Raw genomic sequence first — 25,476 nt, 5'->3', positions numbered from 1 at the left:
CTTGGACCATCTTATTGACGATGAAACACAGAAATTGCATCGAATTTAAATACAAAAGGCACAATGCCGACTTAAGGACAGGAAGATTGACTCTTCTTACTGACTTTGTTTTGAACCATTCCTGTGACACTAGTTATAGATTCCGATTCTTCACTTCAGGTTTACTGTATCCCTTGGACCTTCTTATTGACGAAGAAACACAGAAATTGCATCGGAATTAAATACAAAAGGTACAATGCCGACTTAAGGACAAGAAGACTGTTTATTCCTACTGACTTTGTTTTGAACCTTTAGTGTGACACTAGTTATAGATTCCGATGCTTCACTTCAGTTTTACTGTATCCCTTGGACCTTCTTATTGACGATGAAACACAGAAATTGCATCGGAATTAAATACAAAAGGCACAATGCCGACTTAAGTACATGAAGACCGACTCTTAATAGTGATTATGGTTGGTTCAAATGGCTCTGAGCACTATGGGACTCAACTGCTGAGGTCATCAGTCCCCTAGAACTTAGAACTCGTTAAACCGAACTATCTAAAGGACATCACAAACATCCATGCCCGAGGCAGGATTCGAACCTGCGACCATAGCGGTCTCGCAGTTCCAGACTGCAGCGTCTTTAACCGCACGGCCACTTCGGCCGGCTACTGATTATGTTTTGAACCATTCCTGTGACACTAGTTATAGATTCCGATGCCTCACTTCAGGTTTACTGTATCCCTTGGACCATCTTATTGCCGATGAAACACAGAAATTGCATCGGAATTAAATACAAAAGGCACAATGCCGAATTAAGTACAAGAAGACTGACTCTTCTTACTGTCTAAGTTTTGAACCATTCCTGTGACACTAGCTATAGATTCCGATGCTTCACTTCAGGTTTAGTGTATCCGTCTGACTTTCTTATTGACGATGAAACACAGAAATGGATTCGGAATTAAATACAAAAGGCACAATGCCGACTTAAGTACAAGAGGACTGACTCTTCTTACTGTCTATGTTTAGAACCATTCCTGTGACACTGGTTATAGATTCCGATGCTTCACTGGAGGTTTACTGTATCCCTTGGACCTTCTTATTGACGATGAAACACAGAAATTGCATTGGAATTAAATACAAAAGGCACATTGCTTACTTACGTAGATGAAGACGGACTCTTCCTACTGACTATGTTTTGAACCATTCCTGTGACACTAGTTATTGATACCGATGCTTCACTTGAGGTTTACTGTATCCCTTGGACCTTCTTATAGACGATGAAACACAAAAATTGTATCGGTATTAAATACAAAAGGCACAATGCCGACTTAAGTACATGAAGACCGACTCTTCCTACTGACTGTCCGCCCCAGTAGCTGAGTGGTCAGCGTGACGGATTGCCGTCCTCTGGGCCCGGGTTCGATTCCCGGCTGGGTCGGAGATTTTCTCCGCTCAGGGACTGGGTGTTGTGTTGTGTTCATCATCATTTCGTCCCCATCCGGCGTGCAGGTCGCCCAATGTGGCGCCGAATGTATTAAGACCTGCGATATGGCGGCCGGACCTGCCCCGCGAGGGGCCGCCCGGCCAATGACGCCAAACGCTCATCATCATCATCCTACTGACTATGTTTGAACCATTCCTGTGACACTAGTTATAGATTCCGATGTTTCACTTGAGGTTAACTATATCCCTTGGACCTTCTTATTGACGTTGAAACACAGAAATTGCATCAGAATTAAATACTAAAGGCACAATGCCGACTTAAGTACAAGAAGACTGACTCTTCTTACTGTCTATGTTTTGAACCATTCCATTGACATTAGTTATAGATTCCGATGCTTCACTCCAAGTTTACTGTATGCCTTGGACCTTGTTATTGACGATGAAACACAGAAATTGCATCGGAATTAAATAGAAAAGGCACAATGCCGACTTAAGTACAAGAAGACTGACTCTTCTTACTGACTATGTTTTGAACCAATCCTGTAACACTAGTTATAGATTCCGATGCTTCACTTCAGGTTTACTGTACCCCTTGGACCTTCTTGTTGATGATGAAACATAGAAATTGCTTCGGAATTAAATACAAAAGGCAAAATGCCGACTTAAGTACACGAAGACTGACTCTTCTTACTGTCTATGTTTTGAACCATTCCTGTGACACTAGTTACAGATTCCGATGCTACACTCCATGTTTACTGTATCCCTTGGACCTTCTTATTGACGATGAAACATAGAAATTGCATTGGAATTAAATACAATAGGCACAATGCCGACTTAAGTACAAGAAAGCTGACTCTTCCTAATGTCTATGTTTTGAACCATTCCTGTGACACCAGTTATGGATTCCGATGCTTCACTTCAGGTTTACTGGATCCCTTGGACCTTCTTATTGACGATGAAACACAGAAACTGCATCGGATTTAAATACAAAAGGCAAAATGCCGACTTAAGTACACGAAGACTGACTCTTCTTACTGTGTATGTTTTGAGCCATTCCTGTGACACTCGTTATAGATTCCGATGCTTCACTTCAGGTTTATTGTATCCCTTGGACCTTCTTATTGACGCTGAAACACAGAAGTTTAATCGGAATTAAATGCCAAAGGCACAATGCCGACTTAAGTACAAGAAGTCTGACTCTTCCTACTGTCTATGTTTTGAACCATTCCTGTGACACTCGTTATAGATTACGATGCTCCACTTCAGGTTTACTGTATCCCTTGGACCTTCTTATTAACAATGAAACACAGAAATTGCATCGGAATTAAATACAAAAGGCAAAATGCCGACTTAAGTACACGAAGACTGACTCTTCCTACTGTCTATGATTTGAACCATTCCTGTGACACTCGTTATAGATTACGATGCTCCACTTCAGGTTTACTGTATCCCTTGGACCTTCTTATTAACAATGAAACACAGAAATTGCATCGGAATTAAATACAAAAGGCAAAATGCCGACTTAAGTACACGAAGACTGACTCTTCTTACTGTCTATGATTTGAACCATTCCTGTGACACTAGTTATAGAGTCCGATGCTACACTCCAGGTTTTGATGTATCCCTTGGACCTTCTTATTGACGATGAAACACAGAAATTACATCGGAACTAAATACAAAAGGCACAATGCCGACTTAAGGACAAGAAGACTGACTCTTCCTACTGTGTATGTTTTGAACCATTCCTGTGACACTCGTTATAGATTCCGATGCTTCACTTCATGTTTACTGTATCCCTTGGACCTTCTTATTGACGCTGAAACACAGAAATTTAATCGGAATTAAATGCAAAAGGCACAATGCCGACTTAAGTACAAGAAGTCTGACTCGTCCTACTGTCTATGTTTTGAACCATTCCTGTGACACTCGTTATAGATTACGATGCTTCACTTCAGGTTTACTGTATCCCTTGGACCTTCTTATTGACAATGAAACACAGAAATTGCATCGGAATTAAATACAAAAAGCACAATGCCGACTTAAGTACAAGAAGACTGACTCTTCTTACTGACTATGTTCGAACCATTCCTGTGACACTAGCTATAGATTCCGATGCTTCACTTCAGGTTTACTGTATCCCTCTGACCTTCTTGTTGACGATGAAACACAGAAATTGCATCGGAATTAAATACAATAGGCACAATGCCGACTTAAGTACAAGATGACTGACTCTTCTTACTGTCTATGTTTTGAACCACTCCATTGACACTAGTTATAAATTCCGATGCTTCACTCCAGGTTTAATGTATCCCTTGGACCTTGCTATTGACGATGAAACACAGAAATTGCATAGGAATTAAATAGAAAAGGCACAATGCCGACTTAAGTACAAGAAGACTGACTCTTCTTACTGACTATGTTTTGAACCATTCCTGTGACACTAGTTATAGATTCCGATGTTTCACTTCTGGTTTACTGTACCCCTTGGACCTTCTTCTTGATGATGAAACATGGAAATTGCATCGGAATTATATACAAAAGGCAAATTGCCGACTTAAGTACACGAAGACTGACTCTTTTTACTGTCTATGTTTTGAACCATTCCTGTGACACTAGTTACAGATTCCGATGCTACACTCCAGTTTTACTGTATCCCTTGGACCTTCTTATTTACGATGAAACACAGAAATTGCATCGGAATTAAATACAAAAGGCACAATGCCGTCTTAAGGGCAAGAAGACTGACTATTCCTTCTGACTTTGTTTTGAACCATTAGTGTGACACTAGTTATAGATTCCGATGCTTCACTTCAGGTTTACTGTATCCCTTGGACCTTCTTATTGACGATGAAACACAGAAATTGCATCGGAATTAAATACAAAGGCACAATGCCGACTTAAGTACAAGAAGGCTGATTCTTCCTACTGTCTATGTTTTGAACCATTCCTGTGACACTAGTTATAGATTCCGATGCTTCACTTCAGGTTTACTGGATCCCTTGGACCGTCTTGTTGACGATGAAACACAGAAATTGCATCGGTATTAAATACAAAAGGCACAATGCCGACTTAAGTACATGAAGACCGACTCTTCCTACTGACTATGTTTTGAACCATTCCTGTGACACTAGTTATAGATTCCGATGCTTCACTTCAGGTTTACTGCATCCCTTGGACCTTCTTATTGACGATGAAACACAGAAATTCATCGGAATTAAATACAAAAGGCAAAATGCCGACTTAAGTACACGAAGACTGAATCTTCTTACTGTCAATGATTTGAACCATTCCTGTGACACTAGTTATAGATACCGATGCTAAACTCCAGGTTTACTGTATCCCTTGGACCTTCTTATTGACGATGAAACACAGAAATTGCATCGGCATTAAATAGAAAAGGCACAATGCCGACTGAAGGACAAGATGATTGAGTCTTCTTACTGACTTTCTTTTGAACCATTCCTGTGACACTAGTTATGGATTCCGATGCTTCACTTCAGGTTTAATGTATCCCTTGGACCTTCTTATTGACGCTGAAACACAGAAATTGAATCGGAATTAAATACAAAAGGCACAATGGCGACTTAAGTACAAAAAGACTGACTCTTCCTACTGTCTATGTTTAGAGCCATTCATGTGACACTCGTTATAGATTACGATGCTTTACTTCAGGTTTACTGTATCCCTTGGACCTTCCTATTGACGAAGAAACACAGAAATTGCATCGGTATTAAATACAAAAGGCACAATGCCGACTTAACTACATAAAGATTGACTCTTCCTACTGAGTATGTTTTGAACCATTCCTGTGACACTAGTTATAGATTCCGAAGCCTCACTTGAGGTTTAGTGTATCCCTCTGACTTTCTTATTGACGATGTAACACAGAAATGGCTTCGGAATTCAAAACAAAAGGCACAATGCCGACTTAAGTACAAGAGGACTGACTCTTCTTACTGTCTATGTTTTGAACCATTCCTGTGACACTAGTTATAGATTCCGATGCTTCACTTGAGGTTTACTGTATCCCTTGGTCCTTCTTATTGACGATGAAACACAGAAATTGCATCGGAATTAATTACAAAAGGCACAATGACGACATAAGTACAAGAAGACTGACTCTTATTACTGTCCATGTTTTGAACCATTTCTGTGACACCAGTTATAGATTCCGATGCTTCACTCCAGGTTTACTGTATCCCTTGGATCTTCTTATTGACGATGCAACACAGAAATTGCATCGGAATTAAATACAAAAAGCAAAATGCCGACTTAAGTACACGAAGACTGACTCTTCTTACTGTCTATGTTTTGAACCATTCCATTGACACTAGTTATAGATTCCGATGCTTCACTCCAGGTTTACTGTTTACCTTGGACCTAGTTATTGACGATGAAACACAGAAATTGGATCGGAATTAAATAGAAAAGGCATAATGCCGACTTAAGTACAAGAAGACTGACTCTTCTTACTGACTATGTTTTGTACCATTCCTGTGACACTAGTTATAGATTCCGAAGCTTCACTTCAGGTTTACTGCATCCCTTGGACCTTCTTATTGACGATGAAACACAGAAATTGCATCGGAATTAAATACAAAAGGCAAAATACCGAATTAAGTACACGAAGACTGACTCTTCTTACTGTCTATGATTTGAACCATTCCTGTGACACTAGTTATAGATTCCGATGCTACCCCCCAGGTTTACTGTATCCCTTGGACCTTCTTATTGGCGATGAAACGTAGAAATTGCATCGGAATTTAATAGAAAAGGAAAAATGCCGACTTAAGTACAAGAAGACTGACTCTTCCTACTGTCTATTTTTTGAACCATTCCTGTGACACTCGTTATAGAATACGGTGCTTTACTTCACGTTTACTGTATCCCTTGGACCTTCTTATTGACGATGAAACACAGAAATTGCATCGGAATTAAATACAAAAGGCACAATGCCGAATTAAGTACAAGAAGACTGACTCTTCTTACTGACTATGTTTTAAACCATTCCGATGACACTAGTTATAGATTCCGATGCTTCACTTCAGATTTACTGTACCCCTTGGACCTTCTTATTGACGATGAAACATAGAAATTGCATCGGAATTAAATACAAAAGGCACAATGCCGACTTAGGTACAAGAAGACTGACTCTTCCTACTGTCTATGTTTAGAACAATTCCTGCGACACTCGTTATAGATTACGATGCTTTACTTCAGGTTTACTGTATCCCTTGGACCTTCTTATTGACGAAGAAACACAGAAATTGCATCGGAATTAAATACAAAAGGCACAATGCCGACTTATGTACATGAAGACCGACTCTTCCTTCCGACTATGTTTTGAACCATTCCTGTGACACTAGTTATTGATACCGATACTTCACTTGAGGTTTACTGTATCCCTTGGACCTTCTTATTGACGATGAAACACAAAAATTGTATCGGTATTAAATACAAAAGGCACAAAGCCGACTTAAGGACATGAAGACCGACCCTTCCTACTGACTATGTTTTGAACCATTCCTGTGACACTAGTTATAGATTCCGATGTTTCACTTGAGGTTAACTGTATCCCTTGGACCTTCTTATTGACGATGAAACACAGAAATTGCATCAGAATTAAATACTAAAGGCACAATGACGACAAAGTACAAGAAGACTGACTCTTCTTACTGTCTATGTTTTGAACCATTCCATTGACATTAGTTATAGATTCCGATGCTTCACTCCAAGTTTACTGTATCCCTTGGACCTTGTTATTGACGATGAAACACTGAAATTGCATCGGAATTAAATAGAAAAGGCACAATGCCGCCTTAAGTACAAGAAGACTGACTCTTCTTACTGACTATGTTTTGAAACATTCCTGTAACACTAGTTATAGATTCCGATGCTTCACTTCAGGTTTACTGTACCCCTTGGACCTTCTTATTGACGATGAAACATAGAAATTGCATCGGAATTAAATACAAAAGGCAAAATGCCCACTTAAGTACACGAAGACTGACTCTTCTTACTGTCTATGTTTTGAACCACTCCTGTGACACTAGTTACAGATTCCGATGCTACACTCCAGGTTTACTGTATCCCTTGGACCTTCTTATTGACGATGAAACACAGAAATTGCATCGGAATTAAATACGAAAAGCACAATGCCGTCTTAAGTACAAGAAGACTGACTCTTCCTACTGACTATGTTTGAACCATTCCTGTGACACTAGCTATAGATTCCGATGCTTCACTTCAGGTTTACTGTATCCCGCTGACCTTCTTGTTGACGATGAAACACAGAAATTGCATCGGAATTAAATACAATAGGCACAATGCCGGCTTAAGTACATGAAGACTGACTCTTCTTACTGTCTATGTATTGAACCATTCCATTGACACTAGTTATAGATTCCGATGCTTCACTCCAGGTTTACTGTATCCCTTGGACCTTGTTATTGACGATGAAACACAGAAGTAGCATCGGAATTAAATAGAAAAGGCACAATGCCGACTTAAGTGCAAGATGACTGACTCTTCCTACTGACTATGTTTTGAACCATTCCTGTAACACTAGTTACAGATTCCGATGCTTCACTTCAGGTTTACTGTACCCCTTGGACCTTCTTATTGATGATGAAACATAGAAATTGCATCGGAATTAAATACAAAAGGCAAAATGCCGACTTAAGTACGCGAAGACTAACTCTTCTTACTGTCTATGTTTTGAACCATTCCTGTGACACTAGTTACAGATTCCGATGCTACACTCCAGGTTTACTGTATCCCTTGGACCTTCTTATTGACGATGAAACAAAGAATTTGCATCGGAATTAAATACAAAAGGTACAATGCCGACTTAAGGACAAGAAGACTGACCATTCCTACTGACTTTGTTTTGAACCAGTAGTGTGACACTAGTTATAGATTCCGATGCTTCACTTCAGGTTTACTGTCTCCCTTGGACCTTCTTATTGACGATGAAACGCAGAAATTGCATTGGAATTAAATACAAAAGGCACAATGCCGACTTAAGAACAAGAAAGCTGACTCTTCCTACTGTCTATGTTTTGAAGCATTCCTGTGACACCAGTTATAGATTCCGATGCTTCACTTCAGGTTTACTGGATATCTTGGTCCTTCTTGTTGACGATGAAACACAGAAATTGCATCGGAATTAAATACAAAAGGCAAAATGCCGACTTAAGTACACGAAGACTGACTCTTCTTACTGTCTATGATTTGAACCATTCCTGTGACACTAGTTATAGAGTCCGATGCTACACTCCAGGGTTTGATGTATCCCTTGGACCTTCTTATTGACGATGAAACACAGAAATTGCATCGGAACTAAATACAAAAGTCACAATGCCGACATAAGGACAAGAAGACTGACTCTTCCTACTGTGTATGTTTTGAACCATTCCTGTGACACTCGTTATAGAATCCGATGCTTCACTTCAGGTTTACTGTATCCCTTGGACCTTCTTATTGACGCTGAAAGACAGTAATTTAATCGGAATTAAATGCAAAAGGCACAATGCCGACTTAAGTACAAGAAGTCTGACCCTTCCTACTGCCTATGTTTTGAACCATTCCTGTGACACTCGTTATAGATTACGATGCTTCACTTCAGGTTTACTGTAGCCCTTCGACCTTGTTATTGACAATGAAACACAGAAATTGCATCGGAATTAAATACTAAAAGCACAATGCCGACTTAAGTACAAGATGACTGACTCTTCTTACTGACTATGTTTGAACCATTCCTGTGACACTAGCTATAGATTCCGATGCTTCACTTCAGGTTTACTGTATCCCGCTGACCTTCTTGTTGACGATGAAACACAGAAATTGCATCGGAATTAAATACAATAGGCACAATGCCGGCTTAAGTACAAGAAGACTGACTCTTCTTACTGTCTATGTTTTGAACCATTCCATTGACACTAGTTATAGATTCCGATGCTTCACTCCAGGTTTACTGTATCCCTTGGACCTTGTTATTGACGATGAAACACAGAAATAGCATCGGAATTAAATAGAAAAGGCACAATGCCGACTTAAGTACAAGAAGACTAACTCTTCCTACTGACTATGTTTTGAACCATTCCTGTAACACTAGTTATAGATTCCGATGCTTCACTTCAGGTTTACTGTACCCCTTGGACCTTCTTATTGATGATGAAACATAGAAATTGCATCGGAATTAAATACAAAAGGCAAAATGCCGACTTAAGTACACGAAGACTGACTCTTCTTACTGTCTATGTTTTGAACCATTCCTGTGACACTAGTTACAGATTCCGATGCTACACTCCAGGTTTACTGTATCCCTTGGACCTCCTTATTGACGATGAAACACAGAAATTGCATTGGAATTAAATACAAAAGGCACAATGCCGACTGAAGTACAAGAAGGCTGACTCTTCCTACTGTCTATGTTTTGAACCATTCCTGTGACACTAGTTATAGTTTCCGATGCTTCACGTCAGGTTTACTGGATCCCTTGGAACTTCTTATTGACGATGAAACACAGAAATTGCATCGGAATTAAATACAAAAGGCACAATGCCGACTTAAGTACAACAAGACTGACTCTTCTTACTGTCTATGATTTGAACCATTCCTGTGACACCAGTTATAGATTCCGATGCTTCACTTCAGGTTTACCGTATCCCTTGGATGTTCTTATTGACGATGAAACACAGAAATTGCATCGGAATTAAATACAAAAGGCACAATGCCGACTTAAGTACAAGAAGACTGACTCTTCTTACTGTCTATGTTTTGAACCATTACATTGACACTAGTTATAGATTCCGATGCTTCACTCCAGGTTTACTGTTTCCCTTGGACCGTGTAATTGACGTTGAAACACAGAAATTGCATCGGAATTAAATAGATAAGGCACAATGCCACTTAAGTACAAGAAGACTGACTCTTCTTACTGACTATGTTTGTACCATTCCTGTGACACTAGTTATAGATTCCGATGCTTCACTTCAGGTTTACTGCATCCCTTGGACTTTCTTATTGACGATGAAACACAGAAATTGCATCGGAATTAAATACAAAAGGCAAAATACCGAATTAAGTACAAGAAGACTGACTCTTCTTACTGTCTATGATTTGAACCATTCCTGTGACACTAGTTATAGATTCCGATGCTACCCCCCAGGTTTACAGTATCCCTTGGACCTTCTTATTGACGATGAAACACAGAAATTACATCGGAATTAAATACAAAAGGCACAATGCCGACATAAGTACATGAAGACTGACTCTTATTACTGTCTATGTTTTGAACCATTCCTGTGACACCAGTTATAGATTCCGATGCTTTACTCCAGTATTACTGTATCCCTTGGATCTTCTTATTGACAATGAAACACAGAAATTGCATCGGAATTAAATACTAAAGGCACAATGCCGACTTAAGTACAAGAAGACTGACTCTTCTTATTGTCTATGTTTTGAACCATTCCATTGACACTCGTTATAGATTCCGATGCTTCACTCCAGGTTTACTGTTCCCCTTGGACCTTGTTATTGACGATGAAACACCGAAATTGCATCGGAATTAAATAGCAAAGGCACAATGCCGACATAAGTACAAGAAGACTGACTCTTCTTACTGACTATGTTTTGTACCATTCCTGTGACACTACTTATAGATTCCGATGCTTCACTTCAGGTTTACTGTATCCCTTGGACCTTCTTATTGACGATGAAACACAGAAATTGCATCGGAATTAAATACAAAAGGCACAATGCCGACTTAAGTACAAGAAGACTGACTCTTCTTACTGACTATGTTTTAAACCATTCCGATGACACTAGTTATAGATTCCGATGCTTCACTTCAGATTTACTGTACCCCTTGGACCTTCTTATTGACGATGAAACATAGAAATTGCATCGGAATTAAATACAAAAGGCACAATGCCGACTTAGGTACAAGAAGACTGACTCTTCCTACTGTCTATGTTTAGAACAATGCCTGTGACACTCGTTATAGATTACGATGCTTTACTTCAGGTTTACTGTATCCCTTGGACCTTCTTATTGACGAAGAAACACAGAAATTGCATCGGAATTAAATACAAAAGGCACAATGCCGACTTATGTACATGAAGACCGACTCTTCCTTCTGACTATGTTTTGAACCATTCCTGTGACACTAGTTATTGATACCGATACTTCACTTGAGGTTTACTGTATCCCTTGGACCTTCTTATTGACGATGAAACACAAAAATTGTATCGGTATTAAATACAAAAGGCACAATGCCGACTTAAGTACATGAAGACCGACTCTTCCTACTGACTATGTTTTGAACCTTTCCTGTGACACTAGTTATAGATTCCGATGTTTCACTTTAGGTTAACTGTATCCCTTGGACCTTCTTATTGACGATGAAACACAGAAATTGCATCAGAATTAAATACTAAAGGCACAATGACGACAAAGTACAAGAAGACTGACTCTTCTTACTGTCTATGTGTTGAACCATTCCATTGACATTAGTTATAGATTCCGATGCTTCACTCCAAGTTTACTGTATCCCTTGGACCTTGTTATTGACGATGAAACACTGAAATTGCATCGGAATTAAATAGAAAAGGCACAATGCCGCCTTAAGTACAAGAAGACTGACTCTTCTTACTGACTATGTTTTGAAACATTCCTGTAACACTAGTTATAGATTCCGATGCTTCACTTCAGGTTTACTGTACCCCTTAGACCTTCTTATTGACGATGAAACATAGAAATTGCATCGGAATTAAATACAAAAGGCAAAATGCCCACTTAAGTACACGAAGACTGACTCTTCTTACTGTCTATGTTTTGAACCACTCCTGTGACACTAGTTACAGATTCCGATGCAACACTCCAGGTTTACTGTATCCCTTGGACCTTCTTATTGACGATGAAACACAGAAATTGCATCGGAATTAAATACGAAAAGCACAATGCCGACTTAAGTACAAGAAGACTGACTCTTCCTACTGACTATGTTTGAACCATTCCTGTGACACTAGCTATAGATTCCGATGCTTCACTTCAGGTTTACTGTATCCCGCTGACCTTCTTGTTGACGATGAAACACAGAAATTGCATCGGAATTAAATACAATAGGCACAATGCCGGCTTAAGTACATGAAGACTGACTCTTCTTACTGTCTATGTATTGAACCATTCCATTGACACTAGTTATAGATTCCGATGCTTCACTCCAGGTTTACTGTATCCCTTGGACCTTGTTATTGACGATGAAACACAGAAGTAGCATCGGAATTAAATAGAAAAGGCACAATGCCGACTTAAGTGCAAGAAGACTGACTCTTCCTACTGACTATGTTTTGAACCATTCCTGTAACACTAGTTATAGATTCCGATGCTTCACTTCAGGTTTACTGTACCCCTTGGACCTCCTTATTGATGATGAAACATAGAAATTGCATCGGAATTAAATACAAAAGGCAAAATGCCGACTTAAGTACGCGAAGACTAACTCTTCTTACTGTCTATGTTTTGAACCATTCCTGTGACACTAGTTACAGATTCCGATGCTACACTCCAGGTTTACTGTATCCCTTGGACCTTCTTATTGACGATGAAACTAAGAATTTGCATCGGAATTAAATACAAAAGGTACAATGCCGACTTTAGGACAAGAAGACTGACCATTCCTACTGACTTTGTTTTGAACCAGTAGTGTGACACTAGTTATAGATTCCGATGCTTCACTTCAGGTTTACTGTCTCCCTTGGACCTTCTTATTGACGATGAAACGCAGAAATTGCATTGGAATTAAATACAAAAGGCACAATGCCGACTTAAGAACAAGAAAGCTGACTCTTCCTACTGTCTATGTTTTGAAGCATTCCTGTGACACCAGTTATAGATTCCGATGCTTCACTTCAGGTTTACTGGATATCTTGGTCCTTCTTGTTGACGATGTAACACAGAAATTGCATCGGAATTAAATACAAAAGGCAAAATGCCGACTTAAGTACACGAAGACTGACTCTTCTTACTGTCTATGATTTGAACCATTCCTGTGACACTAGTTATAGAGTCCGATGCTACACTCCAGGTTTTGATGTATCCCTTGGACCTTCTTATTGACGATGAAACACAGAAATTGCATCGGAACTAAATACAAAAGTCACAATGCCGACATAAGGACAAGAAGACTGACTCTTCCTACTGTGTATGTTTTGAACCATTCCTGTGACACTCGTTATAGAATCCGATGCTTCACTTCAGGTTTACTGTATCCCTTGGACCTTCTTATTGACGCTGAAACACAGTAATTTAATCGGAATTAAATGCAAAAGGCACAATGCCGACTTAAGTACAAGAAGTCTGACCCTTCCTACTGTCTATGTTTTGAACCATTCCTGTGACACTCGTTATAGATTACGATGCTTCACTTCAGGTTTACTGTAGCCCTTCGACCTTGTTATTGACAATGAAACACAGAAATTGCATCGGAATTAAATACTAAAAGCACAATGCCGACTTAAGTACAAGATGACTGACTCTTCTTACTGACTATGTTTGAACCATTCCTGTGACACTAGCTATAGATTCCGATGCTTCACTTCAGGTTTACTGTATCCCGCTGACCTTCTTGTTGACGATGAAACACAGAAATTGCATCGGAATTAAATACAATAGGCACAATGCCGGCTTAAGTACAAGAAGACTGACTCTTCTTACTGTCTATGTTTTGAACCATTCCATTGACACTAGTTATAGATTCCGATGCTTCACTCCAGGTTTACTGTATCCCTTGGACCTTGTTATTGACGATGAAACACAGAAATAGCATCGGAATTAAATAGAAAAGGCACAATGCCGACTTAAGTACAAGAAGACTGACTCTTCCTACTGACTATGTTTTGAAACATTCCTGTAACACTAGTTATAGATTCCGATGCTTCACTTCAGGTTTACTGTACCCCTTGGACCTTCTTATTGATGATGAAACATAGAAATTGCATCGGAATTAAATACAAAAGGCAAAATGCCGACTTAAGTACACGAAGACTGACTCTTCTTACTGTCTATGTTTTGAACCTTTCCTGTGACACTAGTTACAGATTCCGATGCTACACTCCAGGTTTACTGTATCCCTTGGACCTCCTTATTGACGATGAAACAAAGAAATTGCATCGGAATTAAATACAAAAGGTACAATGCCGACTTAAGGACAAGAAGACTGACCATTCCTACTGACTTTGTTTTGAACCATTAGTGTGACACTAGTTATAGATTCCGATGCTTCACTTCAGGTTTACTGTCTCCCTTGGACCTTCTTATTGACGATGAAACGCAGAAATTGCATTGGAATTAGATACAAAAGGCACAATACCGACTTAAGGACAAGAAAGCTGACTCTTCCTACTGTCTATGTTTTGAAGCATTCCTGTGACACCAGTTATAGATTCCGATGCTTCACTTCAGGTTTACTGGATCCCTTGGACCTTCTTGTTGACGATGAAACACAGAAATTGCATCGGAATTAAATACAAAAGGCAAAATGCCGACTTAAGTACACGAAGACTGACTCTTCTTACTGTCTATGATTTGAACCATTCCTGTGACACTAGTTATAGAGTCCGATGCTACACTCCAGGTTTTGATGTATCCCTTGGACCTTCTTATGGACGATGAAACACAGAAATTGCATCGGAACTAAATACAAAAGTCACAATGCCGACATAAGGACAAGAAGACTGACTCTTCCTACTGTGTATGTTTTGAACCATTCCTGTGACACTCGTTATAGAATCCGATGCTTCACTCCAGGTTTACTGTATCCCTTGGACCTTGTTATTGACGATGAAACACAGAAATTGCATTGGAATTAAATAGAAAATTCACAATGCCGACTTAAGTACAAGAAGACTGACTCTTCTTACTGACTATGTTTTGAACCATTCCTGTGACACTAGTTATAGATTCCGATGCTTCACTTCAGGTTTACTGTACCCCTTGGACCTTCTTATTTATGATGAAACATAGAAATTACATCGGAATTATATACAAAAGGCAAAATGCCGACTTAAGCACACGAAGACTGACTCTTGTTACTGTCTATGATTTGAACCATTCCTGTGACACTAGTTAGAGATTCCGATGCTACACTCTAGGTTTACCTTATCCCTTGGACCTTCTTATTTACGATGAAACACAGAAATTGCATCGGAATTAAATACAAAAGGCACAATGCCGACTTAAGGACAAGAAGACTGACTATTCCTACTGACTTTGCTTTGAACCATTAGTGTGACACTATTTATAGATTCCGATGCTTCACTTCAGGTTTACTGTATCCCTTGGACCTTCTTATTGACGATGAAACACAGAAATTGCATCGGAATTAAATACAAAAGGCACAATGCCGACTTAAGTACAAGAAGGCTGACTCTTCCTACTGTCTATGTTTTGAACCATTCCTGTGACACTAGTTATAGATTCCGATGCTTCACGTCAGGTTTACTGGATCCCTTGGAACTTCTTATTGACGATGAAACACAGAAATTGCATCGGAATTAAATACAAAAGGCACAATGCCGACTTAAGTACAACAAGACTGACTCTTCTTACTGTCTATGATTTGAACCATTCCTGTGACACCAGTTATAGATTCCGATGCTTCACTTCAGGTTTACCGTATCCCTTGGATGTTCTTATTGACGATGAAACACAGAAATTGCATCGGAATTAAATACAAAAGGCACAATGCCGACTTAAGTACAAGAAGACTGACTCTTCTTACTGTCTATGTTTTGAACCATTACATTGACACTAGTTATAGATTCCGATGCTTCACTCCATATTTACTGTTTCCCTTGGACCTTGTAATTGACGTTGAAACACAGAAATTGCATCGGAATTAAATAGATAAGGCACAATGCCACTTAAGTACAAGAAGACTGACTCTTCTTACTGACTATGTTTTGTACCATTCCTGTGACACTAGTTATAGATTCCGATGCTTCACTTCAGGTTTACTGCATCCCTTGGACTTTCTTATTGACGATGAAACACAGAAATTGCATCGGAATTAAATACAAAAGGCAAAATACCGAATTAAGTACACGAAGACTGACTCTTCTTACTGTCTATGATTTGAACCATTCCTGTGACACTAGTTATAGATTCCGATGCTACCCCCCAGGTTTACTGTATCCCTTGGACCTTCTTATTGACGATGAAACACAGAAATTACATCGGAATTAAATACAAAAGGCACAATGCCGACATAAGTACATGAAGACTGACTCTTATTACTGTCTATGTTTTGAACCATTCCTGTGACACCAGTTATAGATTCCGATGCTTTACTCCAGGTTTACTGTATCCCTTGGATCTTCTTATTGACAATGAAACACAGAAATTGCATCGGAATTAAATACTAAAGGCACAATGCCGACTTAAGTACAAGAAGACTGACTCTTCTTATTGTCTATGTTTTGAACCATTCCATTGACACTCGTTATAGATTCCGATGCTTCACTCCAGGTTTACTGTTCCCCTTGGACCTTGTTATTGACGATGAAACACCGAAATTGCATCGGAATTAAATAGCAAAGGCACAATGCCGACATAAGTACAAGAAGACTGACTCTTCTTACTGACTATGTTTTGTACCATTCCTGTGACACTAGTTATAGATTCCGATGCTTCACTTCAGGTTTACTGTATCCCTTGGACCTTCTTATTGACGATGAAACACAGAAATTGCATCGGAATTAAATACAAAAGGCAAAATGCCGGCTTAATTACATGAAGACAGACTCTTCTTACTGTCTATGATTTGAACCATTCCTGTGACACTAGTTATGGATTCCGATGCTACACTCCAGGTTTACTGTATCCCTTGGACCTTCTTATTAACGATGAAACACAGAAATTGCATCGGAATTAAATACAAAAGGCACAACGCCGACTTAAGGACAAGAAGTCTGACTCTTCCTACTGTCTATGTTTTGAACCATTCCTGTGACACTCGTTATAGATTCCAATGCTTCACTTCAGGTTTACTGTATCCCTTGGACCTTCTTATTGACGATGAAACACAGAAATTCAATCGGAATTAAATACAAAAGGCACAATGCCGACTTAAGTACAAGAAGACTGACTCTTCCTACTGTCTATGTTTTGAACCATTCCTGTGACACTCGCTATAGATTACGATGCTTCACTTCAGGTTTACTGTATCCCTTGGACCTTCTTATTGACGATGAAACACAGAAATTGGATCGGAATTAAATAGAACAGGCACAATGCCGACTTAAGTACAAGAAGACTGACTCTTCTTACTGTCTATGTTTAGAACCATTCCTGTGACACTCGTTATAGATTACGATGATTTACTTCAGGTTAACTGTATCCTTTGGACCTTCTTATTGACGAAGAAACACAGAAATAGCATCGGAATTAAATACAAAAGGCACAATGCCGACTTAAGAACAAGAAGACTGACTCATCTTACTGACTATGTTTGAAAAATTCGTGTGACACTAGCTATAGATTCCGATGCTTCACTTCAGGTTTACTGTATCCCTCTGACCTTCTTGTTGACGATGAAACACAGAAATTGCATCGGAATTAAATACAATAGGCACAATGCCGACTTAAGTACATGAAGACCGACTCTTCCTACTGACAAAGTTTTGAAGCATTCCTGTGACACTAGTTATAGATTCCGATGCTTCACTTGAGGCTTATTGTATCCCTTGGAACTTCTTATTGACGAAGAAATACAGAAATTGCATCGGAATTGAATACAAAAGGCACAATGCCAACTTAAGTACATGAAGACCGACTCTTCCTACTGACTAAGTTTTGAACCATTCCTGTGACACTAGTTATAGATTCCGATGCTTCACTTGAGGCTTATTGTATCCCTTGGAACTTCTTGTTGACGATGAAACACAGAAATTGCATCGGAATTAAATACAAAAGGCACAATGCCGACTTAAGTACAAGAAGACTGACTCTTCTTACTGTCTTTGTTTTGAACCATTCCGATGACACTAGTTATAGATTCCGATGCTCACTTCAGATTTACTGTATCCCTTGGACCCTCTTATTGACGATGAAACACAGAAATTGCATCGGAATTAAATACAAAAGGAAAAATGCCGACTTAAGTACACGAAGACTGACTCTTCTTACTGTCTATGATTTGAACCATTCCTGTGACACTAGTTATAGATTCCGATGCTACACTCCAGGTTTACTGTATCCCTTGGACCTTCTTATTGACGATGAAACACAGAAATTTCATCGGAACTAAATACAAAAGGCACAATGCCGACTGAAGGACAAGAAGACTGACTCTTTCTACTGTCTATGTTTTGAACCATTCCTGTGACACTCGTTATAGATTCCGATGCTTCACTTCAGGTTTACTGTATCCCTTGGACCTTCTTATTGACGCTGAAACACAGAAATTGAATCGGAATTAAATACAAAGTACACAATGCCGACTTAAGTACAAGAAGACTGACTCTTCCTACTGTCTAAGTTTTGTACCATTCCTGTGACACTCGTTATAGATTACGATGCTTCACTTCAGGTTTACTGTATCCCTCTGATCTTCTTATTGACGATGAAACACAGAAATTGCATCGGAAGTAAATACAAAAGACACTGCCGACTTAAGTACAAGAAGACTGACTCTACTTAATGTCTATGCTTTGAACCATTCCTGTGACACTAGTTATAGATTCCGATGCTTCACTTAAGGTTTACTGTATCCCTTGAACCTTCTTGTTGACGATGAAACACAGAAATTGCATCGGAATTAAATACAAAAGGCACAATGCCGACTTAAGTAAAAGAAGACTGACTCTTCCTATTGTCAATGATTTGAACCATTCCTGTGACACTAGTTATAGATTTCGATGCTTCACTTCAGGTTTACTGTATCCCTCTGATCTTCTTATTGACGATGAAACACAGAAATTGCATCGGAAGTAAATACAAAAGACACAATGCCGACTTAAGAACAAGAAGACTGACTCATCTTACTGTCTATGTTTTGAACCATTCCTGTGACCCTAGTTATAGATTTCGATGCTACACTCCAGGTTTACTGTATCCCTTGGACCTTCTTATTGGCGATGAAACACAGAAATTGCATCGGAATTAAATACAAAAGGCACAATGCCGACTTAAGTACAAGAAGACTGACTCTTCTTAGTGTCAATGATTTGAACCATTCCTGTGACACTAGTTATAGATTCCGTTGCTACACTCCAGGTTTACTGTATCCCTTGGACCTTCTTATTGACGATGAAACACAGAAATTGCATCGGCATTAAATACAAAAGGCACAATGCCGACTTAAGGACAAGAAGATTGAGTCTTCTTACTGGCTTTGTTTTGAACCATTCCTGTGACACTAGTTATAGATTCCGAGGCTTCACTTCAGGTTTAATGTATCCCTTGGACCTTCTTATTGACGCTGAAACACAGAAATTGAATTGGAATTAAATACAAAAGGCACAATGCCGACTTAAATACAAGAAGACTGACTCTTCCTACTGTCTATGTTTGGAACCATTCCTGTGACACTCGTTATAGATTACGATGCTTTACTTCAGGTTCACTGTATCTCTTGGACCTTCCTATTGACGAAGAAACACAGAAATTGCATCGGAATTAAATACAAAAGGCACAATGCCGACATAACTACATAAAGACCGACTCTTCCTACTGACTATGTTTTGAACCATTCCTGTGACACTAGTTATAGATTCCGAAGCCTCACTTCAGGTTTAGTGTATCCCTCTGACTATCTTATTGACGATGAAACACAGAAATGGCTTCGGAATTCAAAACAAAAGGCACAATGCCGACTTAAGTACAAGAGGGCTGACTCTTCTTACTGTCTAAATTTTTAACCATTCCTGTGACACTAATTATAGATTCCGATGCTTAACTTGAGGTTTACTGTATCCCTTGGTCCTTCTTATTGACGATGAAACACAGAAATTGCATCGGAATTAAATACAAAAGGCACAATGCCGACTTAACTACATGATGACTGACTCTTCCTACTGACTATGTTTTGAACCATTCCTGTGACACTAGTTATAGATTCCGATGCTTCACTTGAGGCTTATTGTATCCCTTGAAACTTCTTATTGACGATGAAACACAGAAATTGCATCGGAATTAAATACAAAAGGCACAATGCCGACATAAGTACATGAAGACTCACTCTTATTACTGTCTATGTTTTGAACCATTCCTGTGACACCAGTTATAGATTCCGATGCTTTACTCCAGGTTTACTGTATCCCTTGGATCTTCTTATTGACGATGAAACACAGAAATTGCATCGGAATTAAATACTAAAGGCACAATGCCGACTTAAGTACAAGGAGACTGACTCTTCTTACTGTCTATGTTTAGAACCATTCCTGTGACACTAGTTATAGATTACGATGCTTTACTTCAGGTTCACTGTATCCCTTGGACCTTCCTATTGACGAAGAAACACAGAAATTGCATCGGAATTAAATACAAAAGGCACAATGCCGACATAACTACATAAAGACCGACTCTTCCTACTGACTATGTTTTGAACCATTCCTGTGACACTAGTTATAGATTCCGATGCTTCACTTCAGGTTTACTGTATACCTTGTACCTTCTTATTGACGATGAAACACAGAAATTGCATCGGAATTAAATACAAAAGGCACTATGCCGACTTAAGTACAAGAAAACTGACTCTCCTTACTGTCTATGTTTTGAACCATTCCCGTGACACTAGTTATAGATTTCGATGCTACACTCCAGGTTTACTGTATCCCTTGGACCTTCTTATTGGCGATGAAACACAGAAATTGCATCGGAATTAAATACAAAAGGCACAATGCCGACTTAAGTACAAGAAGACTGACTCTTCTAACTGACTATGATTTGAACCATTCCTGTGACACTAGTTATTGATTCAGATGCTTCACTTCAGGTTTACTGTATCCCTGGGGCCTTCTTATTGAAGATGAAACACAGAAATTGCATCGGAATTAAATACAAAAGGCACAATGCCGACTTAAGTACAAGAAGACTGACTCTTCCTATTGTCAATGATTTGAACCATTCCTGTGACACTAGTTATAGATTCCGATGATTCACTTCTGGTTTACTGTATCCCTCTGATCTTCTTATTGACGATGAAACACAGAAATTGCATCGGAATTAAATACAAAATGCACAATGCCGACTTAAGTACAAGAAGACTAACTCTTCTAACTGACTATGCTTTGAACCATTCCTGTGACACTAGTTATAGATTCCGATGCTTCACTTGAGGTTTACTGTATCCCTCTGACCTTCTTATTGACGATGCAACACAGGAATTGCGTCGGAATTAAATACAAAAGGCACAATGCCGAATTAAGTACAAGAAGACTGACTCTTCTTACTGGCTATGTTTTGAACCATTCCTGTGACACTAATTATAGATTCCGATGCTTGACTTCAGATTTACTGTATCCCTTGGACCTTCTTATTGACGACGAAACACAGAAATTGCTTCGGAATTAAATACAAAAGGCACAATGCCTACTTAAGTATAAGAAGACTGACCTTTCTTGCTGTCTATGTTTCGAACCTTTCCCTTTGACACTAGTTAAAGATTCCGATTCTTCACTTCAGGTTTACTGTATCCCTTGGACCTTCTTATTGACGATGAAACACAGAAATTGCATCGGAATTAAATACAAAAGGCAAAATGCCGACTTAAGTACAAGAAGACTGACTCTTCTTACTGTCTATGTTTTGAACCATTCCTGTAACACTAGTTATAGATTACGATGCTTCACTCCAGGTTTACTGGATCCCTTGGACCTTCTTATTGACGATGAAACACAGAAATTGCATCGGAATTAAATACAAAGAGCACAATGCCGACTTAAGTACAAGAAGACTGACTCTTCCTACAGTCACTGTTTTGAATCAATCCTGTGACTCTAGTTATGGATTCCGATGCTTCACTTCAGGTTTACTGTATCCCTCAGATCTTCTTATTGACGATGAAACACAGAAATTGCATCGGAATTAAATACAAAAGGCACAATGCAGACTTAAGTACAAGGAGAACGACTCTTCTTACTGACTACGCTTTGAACCACTCCTGTGACACTAGTTATAGATTCCGATGCTTCACTTGAGGTTTACTGTATCCCTCTGACCTTCTTATTGACGATGCAACACAGTAATTGCATCGAAATTAAATACAAAAGGCACGATGCCGAATTAAGTACAAGAAGACTGACTCTTCTTACTGTCTATGTTTCGAACCATTCCTGTGACACTAGTTATAGATTCCGATTCTTCACTTCAGGTTTACTGTATCCCTTGGACCTTCTTATTGACGATAAAAAACAGAAATTGCATCGGAATTAAATACAAAATGCACAATGCCGACTTAAGTACAAGAAGACTGACTCTTCCTACAGTCACTGTTTTGAACCAATCCTGTGACTCTAGTTATGGATTCCGATGCTTTACTTCAGGTTTACTGTATCCCTCTGATCTTCTTATTGACGATGAAACACAGAAATTGCATCGGAATTAAATACAAAAGGCAGTATGCCGACTTAAGTACAAGAAAACTGACTCTTCTTACTGTCTATGTTTTGAACCATTCCCGTGACACTAGTTATAGATTTCGATGCTACACTCCAGGTTTACTGTATCCCTTGGACCTTCTTATTGGCGATGAAACACAGAAATTGCATCGGAATTAAATACAAAAGGCACAATGCCGACTTAAGGACTAGAAGACTGACTCTTCTTTCTGACTATGTTTTAAACCATTCCTGTGACACTAGTTATTGATTCGGAAGCTTCACTTCAGGTTTACTGTATCCCTGGGGCCTTCTTATTGAAGATGAAACACAGAAATTGCATCGGAATTAAATACAAAAGGCACAATGCCGACTTAAGTACAAGAAGACTGACTCTTCCTATTGTCAATGATTTGAACCATTCCTGTGACACTAGTTATAGATTCCGATGATTCACTTCTGGTTTACTGTATCCCTCTGATCTTCTTATTGACGATGAAACACAGAAATTGCATCGGAATTAAATACAAAATGCACAATGCCGACTTATGTACAAGAAGACTGACTCTTCTAACTGACTATGCTTTGAACCATTCCTGTGACACTAGTTATAGATTCCGATGCTTCACTTGAGGTTTACTGTATCCCTCTGACCTTCTTATTGACGATGCAACACAGAAATTGCGTCGGAATTAAATACAAAAGCCACAATGCCGAATTAAGTACAAGAAGACTGACTCTTCTTACTGGCTATGTTTTGAACCATTCCTGTGACACTAATTATAGATTCCGATGTTTGACTTCAGATTTACTGTATCCCTTGGACCTTCTTATTGACGACGAAACACAGAAATTGCTTCGGAATTAAATACAAAAGGCACAATGCCTACTTAAGTATAAGAAGACTGACCTTTCTTGCTGTCTATGTTTCGAACCTTTCCTGTGACACTAGTTAAAGATTCCGATTCTTCACTTCAGGTTTACTGTATCCCTTGGACCTTCTTATTGACGATGAAACACAGAAATTGCATCGGAATTAAATACAAAAGGCAAAATGCCGACTTAAGTACAAGAAGACTGACTCTTCTTACTGTCTATGTTTTGAACCATTCCTGTGACACTAGTTATAGATTCCGATGCTTCACTTGAGGCTTATTGTATCCCTTGAAACTTCTTATTGACGATGAAACACAGAAATTGCATCGGAATTAAATACAAAAGGCACAATGCCGACATAACTACATAAAGACCGACTCTTCCTACTGACTATGTTTTGAACCATTCCTGTGACACTAGTTATAGATTCCGATGCTTCACTTCAGGTTTACTGTATACCTTGTACCTTCTTATTGACGATGAAACACAGAAATTGCATCGGAATTAAATACAAAAGGCACTATGCCGACTTAAGTACAAGAAAACTGACTCTTCTTACTGTCTATGTTTTGAACCATTCCCGTGACACTAGTTATAGATTTCGATGCTACACTCCAGGTTTACTGTATCCCTTGGACCTTCTTATTGGCGTTGAAACACAGAAATTGCATCGGAATTAAATACAAAAGGCACAATGCCGACTTAAGTACAAGAAGACTGACTCTTCTAACCGACTATGATTTGAACCATTCCTGTGACACTAGTTATTGATTCGGATGCTTCACTTCAGGTTTACTGTATCCCTGGGGCCTTCTTATTGAAGATGAAACACAGAAATTGCATCGCAATTAAATACAAAAGGCACAATGCCGACTTAAGTACAATAAGACTGACTCTTCCTATTGTCAATGATTTGAACCATTCCTGTGACACTAGTTATAGATTCCGATGATTCACTTCTGGTTTACTGTATCCCTCTGACCTTCTTATTGACGATGCAACACAGAAATTGCGTCGGAATTAAATACAAAAAGCACAATGCCGAATTAAGTACAAGAAGACTGTCTCTTCTTACTGGCTATGTTTTGAACCATTCCTGTGACACTAATTATAGATTCCGATGCTTGACTTCAGATTTACTGTATCCCTTGGACCTTCTTATTGACGACGAAACACAGAAATTGCTTCGGAATTAAATACAAAAGGCACAATACCTACTTAAGTATAAGAAGACTGACCTTTCTTGCTGTCTATGTTTCGAACCTTTCCTGTGACACTAGTTAAAGATTCCGATTCTTCACTTCAGGTTTACTGTATCCCTTGGACCTTGTTATTGACGACGAAACACAGAAATAGCTTCGGAATTAAATACAAAAGGCACAATACCTACTTAAGTATAAGAAGACTGACCTTTCTTGCTGTCTATGTTTCGAACCTTTCCTGTGACACTAGTTAAAGATTCCGATTCTTCACTTCAGGTTTACTGTATCCCTTGGACCTTCTTATTGACGATGAAACACAGAAATTGCATCAGAATTAAATACAAAGAGCACAATGCCGACTTAAGT

Source organism: Schistocerca serialis, chromosome 9 (genome assembly GCF_023864345.2).
Source record: "Schistocerca serialis cubense isolate TAMUIC-IGC-003099 chromosome 9, iqSchSeri2.2, whole genome shotgun sequence".
Lineage (NCBI taxonomy): Eukaryota > Metazoa > Arthropoda > Insecta > Orthoptera > Acrididae > Schistocerca > Schistocerca serialis.
The sequence above is the reverse complement of the archived record's forward strand: the minus strand, read 5'-3'. Positions refer to the sequence as shown.